Raw genomic sequence first — 8757 nt, forward strand, 5'->3', positions numbered from 1 at the left:
AAATTTAATTTACCACAGACTTTTATTCCAATATCATCTCTCATGTCTCATCTAGATTGCTAGACAAAATATGCATGGAGATAGCTCAGGAGGGATAGAAGGGGGGAGAAAGTGTGAGGTTGGAGACACCCGGCGGCACGAGAAACGTAAGGGGAGGGCCTTACAAGGTCAAGAAAAGGCCTTACAAGGTCAAGAACATTAATTCTGGCATGAGGAGTGGCCAGAAAATGATTTAACTATAGGCATATGGGAGAGTTTAGGATAATAGAAAGCTCAGTCGGGATAACACCGGCTTATAGGCTACGACGCAACCTTAGCTTTTGCTTGCCATTGCTCATGGATCGTTTTGGTGGTATTGTCATCCTTTAAGAAGTTCACTACTGCTTTTTGTGGGTGATGATCCTGGACCGTGCTGGATGCTTCTTCTGTCTTGTTAATCTGAGAAATCAAAATAAAAAGAATACATAGTAACATCAAAACGGTAGGTGCATGGTACACTCTTTCCTTTCTGAAAGTAAAGGTAGCATTAACTCACAGCACTAGTGTTGCTAACGGTCCAAGATCTAGGGTTTTGATCATCTAGTGAATCCTCATCACTGGCCATCTTGGAAACAATCACTGCACGAATGCAAGCAAATGCACATGTTACATCATGGTCATTTCATGAACTCATCAGTTAAGATCCACTATAAGAAAGATAAGGGTTAAACAGAAGCGGGGAAATACAGAACTAGCAAGGTGCATGATTTAGTGCTAGAGCATCAAGAAGACATAGGGGTTGGAATTTCGAAGAACAAGACATGCATGGCGAAATTTTTATCTGCAGACAAGAAATAGCTGATACAACATTTATCTTCAGCTGACTATCTTAATCTCTGGGACATACTTCTGTTGTTGTGAAAAGATAGAGGTTAGAACTTGGAAAAACATGGACGTTGACAAAGTTATACATAGGCAAGAGATAACTAATAAACTTTCTCTCTTTAAAAACTTACATTTTACATCCAAGACATACGTAGTGGTGAGAAAATACAAGGGATCAAGAGCATCCGCACCTAGCTTACTACATCCAGTAAAAAAATGAGGCTCCATCATGAAGAACAATAGCCTTGAGAGGAGGAAAGGAAATGGATGGTGCGTTAGATCTTGCCTGCCGCCGAGTTGGGGATGAAGATCTCTGTAGATTCTTCGGAGATGTAGTAGTACCACTACTAGTGGTACAGAAGGCTCATCTCCATGTTGCTCACCTGAGGCCTGGGCGCAGATTTATACTGGAAAAACAAAGGGTAGTGGGATATCTTGTGGATTGGTATAGAGGGCCTGCCTTGACCTGGAGGTGGGGACATGTGGCCCCTTTTAGCTTGGCTTTCAGGAGGGGAATCTCTGTCCTTTTCTTTCTTCCTGCTCTCGATCTTTTTGTCTCGATAGTGTTTAGAATATAATTATATTAGTGTACACCCTCCATCCACATATATAGGGTCTAATATATTTTTTGAGGTTGTCTTTGATCACCATTTAGAACAATAAATATGACATGCATGTTACAGAAGTTACCGTTAAATTTGTATGTGAAAGGAGTTTGTAAATGTTTGTATCATATAACCCATATATTACTAATCTTATCAATGGCCAAAGGCAACCTCAAAAAACGTATTAGGCCTATATATTTGGATGGAGGAATTAGCATGATTGGATCAGCTTGTTAGCAACATCTGAGCAACCATTATTAATAGAGGTGTTATATCATACGGTATTACTAATGTTATCAATGGCTAAAGCAACCTCAAAAAACATATCTAATTAATGGAGGAATTAACAGCTCTATTCCTCAGAGCTACTAGATCGGTCATGCTCAATTCCTCGGAGCTACTAGATCGATCATCAGTGACTCCGTTTGGAAATCTTGGGCACCCCGAGGTGAAGTTCTTTGCTTGGTTGTCCATCCAAAATTGCATTCGGACTGCCGATAGATTGCCCAACCGGGGTTGACCAAATTGCGGATTATGCCCGCATTGCAAGTGCGAGGACCACCTTTTCTTCGAATGTTATTTCACTATAAGGCTTCGCCACATGATCAAGGAATAGCTTCAACTTGTTCACATCGACACCACAACATGGCACTTGAAGCTTTCAATCAAGGAGTGGTGGGTCTCTATGTCCGATGCTAATATCCCAAAATAGAAAGGCCATGGTCTCCCTCACCATACTCACCTCATGGACGTGGAATGAAAGAAATGCACGGGCCTTCCAGCATAAGACCCCCCACCCACCCACTCAATGATCTTGTTCGCCAACATCAAGAAGGATGCATCACTTTGGGTGGCTACGGGTTCGAAAAAAGTTGGGTACAATCATACCAGGAGAGTAACGACCTATGTATTTTGGAAGTCTATTTTGTAACACACTCTATTCCTCTCTTAATTAATGAATGGGGGGAAATATTTTGCCTTTGATTAATTTTTTAATAGAGGATGATTTATTTATTTTATATATGTGTAGATTGGTGCTAAAAACATGTTGATTTTTTATTTGTTGGTTGTTCATGTGTATGTGTCCATGTTGTACCCTACCTGCAAGTGCTTAATCTTCTAGAGAACCACTATAAGTAATACTCCCTCTTTTTCTAAGTATAAGACCTTTTAGAGATTTCAATATATACTACATACGGATGTATATAGACGTATTTTAGAGTGTAGATTCACTCATTTTGCTCCGTATGTAGTCCGTATTGGAATAACTAAAAGGTCTTATATTTAGGAATGGAGGGAGTACAATATTGTAATCTTAGAAAACAAAATAAAGAAAACATGGAAATTTATGCGCATGTAGTTTTGGAGGAAAAAAAACAACTTAAAACCATGGACTATTTTACTTGGTCATACTTTGAACCATGACCTATGAAACCATCTAAATTAAAACATAAGCCTTACTAACCCATTTAAAATTAACCAATAGTGGTATTGTATTTCAGGCCATTCAAGAAATGTGAAACAATTAAATATTGTAGGAATGTTACAAGACAATAACCCATTAAAAAGTATGACTATTTATGTCTCGTGCAAACATGGTCGGAGAAAAATTGATCGTATTTGTGTTTTCGCATGGAACAAATCAGATCATATTGGCAGAGAATTCTCTTGCTTTTATCAATTTATATATAGCATCCACACCCATGAATTGTTTGAGATTTTTTTTGTAGTACCTCGCAATACAAAACCACCCTCTAAAGGCCTCTAAGGATTGCAGGATTTTGTAGGAATCTTGGATGATTTGAATCCTAAGGATACTTTCCTATGGAAGCCCTTTCAATTTTAGGATTGGAATCCTTTTCTATGTCACCCATTCCACAGAATTTCAATATGAGCTCAGACCTCATTTTAATTTTTCCTTTGAGAAGTCCAATGCACTTCCACTCTATTCCTCTCTACCCTCTGTCACCAGTCGTCTAAACTTCATTTGGTTCTTTCTTGTGCATCATCAAAAGTCACATATTGCGGAGTACACGACATCTCAATTTCAATTTTTTTCTACATTTTCGAATTCCTGCAATCCAAAGAAGCCCTAACCCTTCATCCAATAATTCTGGGTGCTTTTGCACTTTGGAGTTTCATCGGAAGTTGGGAAAATAATGTGGACATGGAATATGTGACTGTAATCTATATATCTAAGAAAATACAAGATTCAACTATTTACCTCTCCCTAGCAAATTATATATTTATCTCTTTTCATTTTTTGACATGACAATGTCATTCAAGCCAATTAGTATTGAAGGTTATTAATTTATCTAAGAAAATACAAGATTAAACTATTTATCTGTTCTTGGCAAAATATTTAGTTATGTCTTTTAATTTTTTTTCACATGACACAGTTGTCATTTCACTCAATTAGTATTGCAGGTTATAAACTCTTATCATTCCTCACATTACAATATTTTACATTTGGTGAAAACAGAACGAAAAATGCAAAACAACTATCTAAAACCTGGACATGGTTCGAATTAAAGGTTGTAGGAAGTTTCAGGATTAGCATGGATTCTTTAATAGTTGGTGGAAGAAATCTGACCAAGTTAAAGCTAAGCTTTGGGTTGTCGCTAGCAACCACAAGTTTGTTCATCCGGACGATTGGTTGACTGGTTAAGTCTAGGGTTTAGATCTTTTCTCCATGGGCGTGATCCTTTTGTTATTTAGGGCATTGATCTATTTTTTTCTATGTTATGATTTGTGTAGGCGTTTTTCTCCCTTCTATATATGTTATACATATGCAGCTCTCATGCATGGTTTTAAGAAAATGTCAGACCAGGCATCATTGTTATGAAGTAGAATTATTTCTATAAATTTTCCAAGAGATTAATGCCACTGACCTTTTTTTGTTGGATTTTTATCATTTATGTCACTAGTTGTGTCCCACTACTTTGTTTTGTCATTAGAAATTACAACTGCTCAAAAATACTATTAGACAGCTAAGAAATGCCATCGTTCAGTTAGATGTTTACTAAAAAATGTCATTAGACACCATTACTGTGAGGTCAAACGCGTTGACCATGTTATATGACCAAACTACCACTACATCCACATGTCAGCTTGCTTTATTTCACAGCGATAAATGTGGGCCTACTTGTCAGAAGTAAGCAAGCGAATAATTTTAGTGAAAAATAAGAACGTTGTTGGGGACCAAGTAGGACCCACACTTTATCAAAGTGAGATAGAGGGAAAGCTGACATGTTGGCCAATGGGTATTTTGATCATATAACATGATAAACGGGCTCTAAGCTGACAATAATGGTGTCTAGTAGCATTTTTAATCATGCGTCAAAAGGAGCGATGTCATTTTCGAGCAGTTTAAATTCCTAATGATAAAACTAAGTATCAAGACACAATTAGTGGCATAAAGGATTAAAACCCAATTTTGTTTGGACATGAGTTCTTGAAAATTAAATTTATATGATACTTTCTCCGTCTCAAACGGATGTATCTAGTGTCTAGATATATTCTTTTAAGCGTCAAGTAATTTCGGACTGTGAGAGTATTTTATTTAAGGGTTAAATCGAAGACGCCATCAAAGTGTGTTTCGCGCGTCTATCAGGATCCATCATTGAGCCCTGCATCTTCGCATCAGTGGGCATCCTATGGCTCATGACAACTAGCGCCAGAAATGCAGATTCCAAACGTCGAATCGCCATATTTTCCGATCAAACAAAGAAAGTTCCTCTTCGAGTTAATGAAGGCGCACTGCTGCCTCACCGACCCCCATAAAGAACAGTAGCATCGTATAGTGTATTGCTCGAACTGGGAGTGCTTCAAACTAAGGCCTTCCACTACATGACCGGTGCTAAATTTCTGAAAAGCAGGCCACGTATACACCAATGCCAGGTAAAAATGTTTTGGCACCGCTCCCACAACGTTCATAGTTTGGCATCGATTGAAAGACGGGCCCACATGTATATAAAACCAATTGAGCCAACACATGCAGCACACTCAGCTGAGTAGAGTTGTTGGTTTGTGCGCCAGAAGAGTGAGATATGTATTTTTTATTGCCTTAGACTAATTTGGCACCGGAGCAAGTTCGTGCTTCGATGCCTGAAAAAATTTATGTGGCACCGGTCAGGCAATGTAGGGCATCGATGCCAAATACTTCAAAAGTGAATTTGGCATCCATTTTGGCCTACATAGTGGAGGGCCTAAGACCTCTCCCAATGCATTGATGTTAAAGTGGGGTGCTAAGTGCATTAAAATGCTTAGCAACTAATGTCCCCAATGCATTGGTGTTTAGGTTTTATAGCTAAGCCTTCTCTATTTAATTGTTTAGCAATAAAACTCCTTTATGTATTGGTTGGTAGTCTTTTTGTCTAGGTCCATGTGCTTAGCATTGGTTTTTATTGGGGTCATCATAATGCTCTCTCTCTTTTTTAAATGCTTTACCACATCATATTTCTGTCTATGTGGCATCCTTAGCACCTGTACACCGTGGAGCACTGGGAAAGACCTAAGAGGCCGGTGCTGCATTTCTCGAACTGAGAGTGCTCGAGAAGATAAAATAGTAAGCATATTGCTCGAACTGAGAGTGCTCCAAACTCTGAGGCCATTTCGTGGCATGCACGTGGAGCAGGAGCGCGCAATTTACAGCGAGGGATGGACGAAGCTATGGGTCGTCTTCGTGCTAAGTTCCCATGCAGATGCAGGACTGCAGGAGCTATAGCTCTTCTATCTAAGCTTTCTTTCTGCTCATGGGGAATGGGAGATCATGGCATGTGGGACCTCCGGGACACCATTCATGCAGGCAAGAGCGAGACATGTTGCAGGCACACCTCCTGCTTTCACAAGAGCGAGTACTAGTGGCTCCTTCCAATGCTCCACCAACAAATGTTAAGGCTGTCAACTAAGCAAGAAATCTGATGTGACAAGATGATTAAAAAAAGAGCAGTGTAGTGACTCAGAAAGAAACGATGATAAGCACGTATACTTAGATGAAAACACATTCTAAATCTACATCTAATTAAATGAAGGGAGCTTAGCAATGAAAACCTAAGCACCAATGCATTAAAAAGGGTGCTGCATTAAAAATTTAGTTGCTAAGGGCATCTTCAAGGGAAATTCGCAGAACACCGGTATATATTCAACCGGACATATTTGTTCACTTGTGCAATCCAACAATATCATTATCGGTCCGGAAAATGGTCCGGACATCCGTTTTTCGGCAAAAACAAGACAAATATGGGGGAGCTATATCGGAGTCCAGACATCCACTTACCAACCAAAAGCCTCCTTGTGGTTCTTCTTTTTTTCTCTCTCTTCACATGCATGATCCTCCTCTTATTTTTCTCCTCCCAACTGGACACTAAACCACTAAGGCGAACTCCAACGCATGACCCCAAATGGGCGTCCATCTGTCCGGATTTTGTCCGGTTGGGTAGGGCAATGGGGCGGTGTCCGGCTGTTTTTCTAGATGCGTTGGCCGTACGCTCAACGCGCGGACGCATCTAATCCACCACGGCCGGCCAGATGTCCTATCTAAACATTTTTTTGGCCACCGAAACACATTTCTTTTATTCATTCAACGACATTTTGATACATTAGAATACATAATTCATCAATTCTTTAATAGAAGAGTAAGACCAAAGAAAACAAGAAGCACAATTAGACATTTTAAAAGATATCTAATTTCCAGCTCCCACTGGTTGGACTAATATCTTCTTTATGTCTTTATTGTTGATCTGCGGTTTCTCGAGCTTTGCACACTTTTTTTCTTCAATTTCGAAAAAGCAGACGTTGCTTCACATCTACTCTCATCTCTAGCCTTTATTCTAGCAAGGAGTGCACGAGCATCTATCAATTTTAGTGCCATCAATAGATCGATGTATTTTTGTTCCCAATACCATCCTTCCTATACAAAAATTTGAGCAAGCAATGAACTACTGAAAATGCGTCGAATCCAGTGAGCACAACCGAACCAAAAGAAGCACATGCCCATTTTTTTGCACTTGAAGAACACCCATTCGGGATGTTTCGGCGTGGTAGAAACGCGGCGCACGCCCTTCTGCGGATAATCGTCGCACTTTATGACCGACAACGGTGAGCCGGTGAGCCGCTGGGCCAGCGCCGAGCCCAGGCGACGGCCGGGCGTGTCATTGCTGGCGAACCGCTGACGGGATAGATCCAAGCGGCTATAGGAGGAGTCAATAACTACATGAGGCACGGACACGTTGGCGGGGCTGTTCGGTTCGCTATCCGACCAATCCATGGCAAGCCGCGGTCGCCGCCGGCCGGATGCGCTGAATCCGACGGCTGATGGCGGCAGCTGCAGATCTACCTGGTGGCGGCCGGAGGTGCACTGGCGATGGGCGAGAGAGGCACAAATTTGGGGGGGGGGGGGCGTGTAACGCCCCGGACACACCCACCAGTGGTCGTTACTCCTGGAGGGATCTAGACTGGCTTCACAGATCAATACTAGTCTTTTGTGCGCACTTTGTCCTCACTCGTGCGCTCCCGGAAACAACTTTCCGGTCGGTCACCCATCCTGAAATTACTCCAAGCTGGGCACGCTTAACTTTGGAGTTCTTTCCGAATGGGCTCCCGAAAAAGAAGGAATTCCTTATTGATATGAGTAGTCTATCATCCCTAATAAGCCAAGCTATCACATACACCCCCACTACTAGGGAAAATCTTATACACAGAATCTTAGCAGGCACAAAAAGAAGCGCTACTGTTAATTAGCAGTAGCGCGGGTTTTTAACCCTCGCTACTACTAAGCGGTCTCTACCGTGCCCCCCGACACATGCCATAGTAGTAGCGAGGGGTATAAACCCGCGCTACTACTAAGTTGATAGTAGTAGCGCGGTTTTATACCCCTCGCTACTACTAAGTACGAGGTAGGTGAAGTCGCCATATCCTCGGTCGAATCCCCATCTCCTCCCCCAAATCCCTCCTCTCTTCCACCACTCTTTCCTCTCACTTTCCATACGCTCTCACATGGACCTCTTGCCCATGCACCCATCCTCCTCCATGGCGCCGAAAGAGGCTGCCGCCTCGCGCCACCGGCGTCTAGGAGCTCGTCGGTCTTCCACCGGCGTCTAGGAGGCTGCCGCCCCGCGCCACCACACCGGAGCACCTCGCCACCGGTGAGTAGCTCCGCTGCTCCCTACATCACCTTCCTCTCTCCCTCGGTTTTCCTTTTCTCTCTCTCCCTCTGGTTTGACTCACCCTCCCATGTCCATGCCCGTGCAGGTCGTCGCCATGGATGACCCGGAGCTATCTGGCATGG

General features: G+C 41.9%; 1 long non-coding RNA gene across 1 annotated transcript; it reads right to left on the reverse strand.

The window, feature by feature from the left end:
• Positions 1-340: 340 nt before the first annotated feature.
• LOC125505936 (uncharacterized) lies at positions 341-1296 on the reverse strand. The gene is made up of 3 exons (XR_015603064.1): positions 1151-1296; positions 536-618; positions 341-438 (listed from the first exon to the last, which is right to left on the reverse strand). It is a non-coding gene; the product is annotated as an uncharacterized LOC125505936 (long non-coding RNA).
• Between the last annotated feature and the right edge of the window lie 7461 nt (positions 1297-8757).

This window comes from Triticum urartu, chromosome 1A, assembly GCF_056163025.1.
Source record: "Triticum urartu cultivar PI428250 chromosome 1A, HENAU_Tu73, whole genome shotgun sequence".
Taxonomy (NCBI): Eukaryota; Viridiplantae; Streptophyta; class Magnoliopsida; order Poales; family Poaceae; genus Triticum; species Triticum urartu.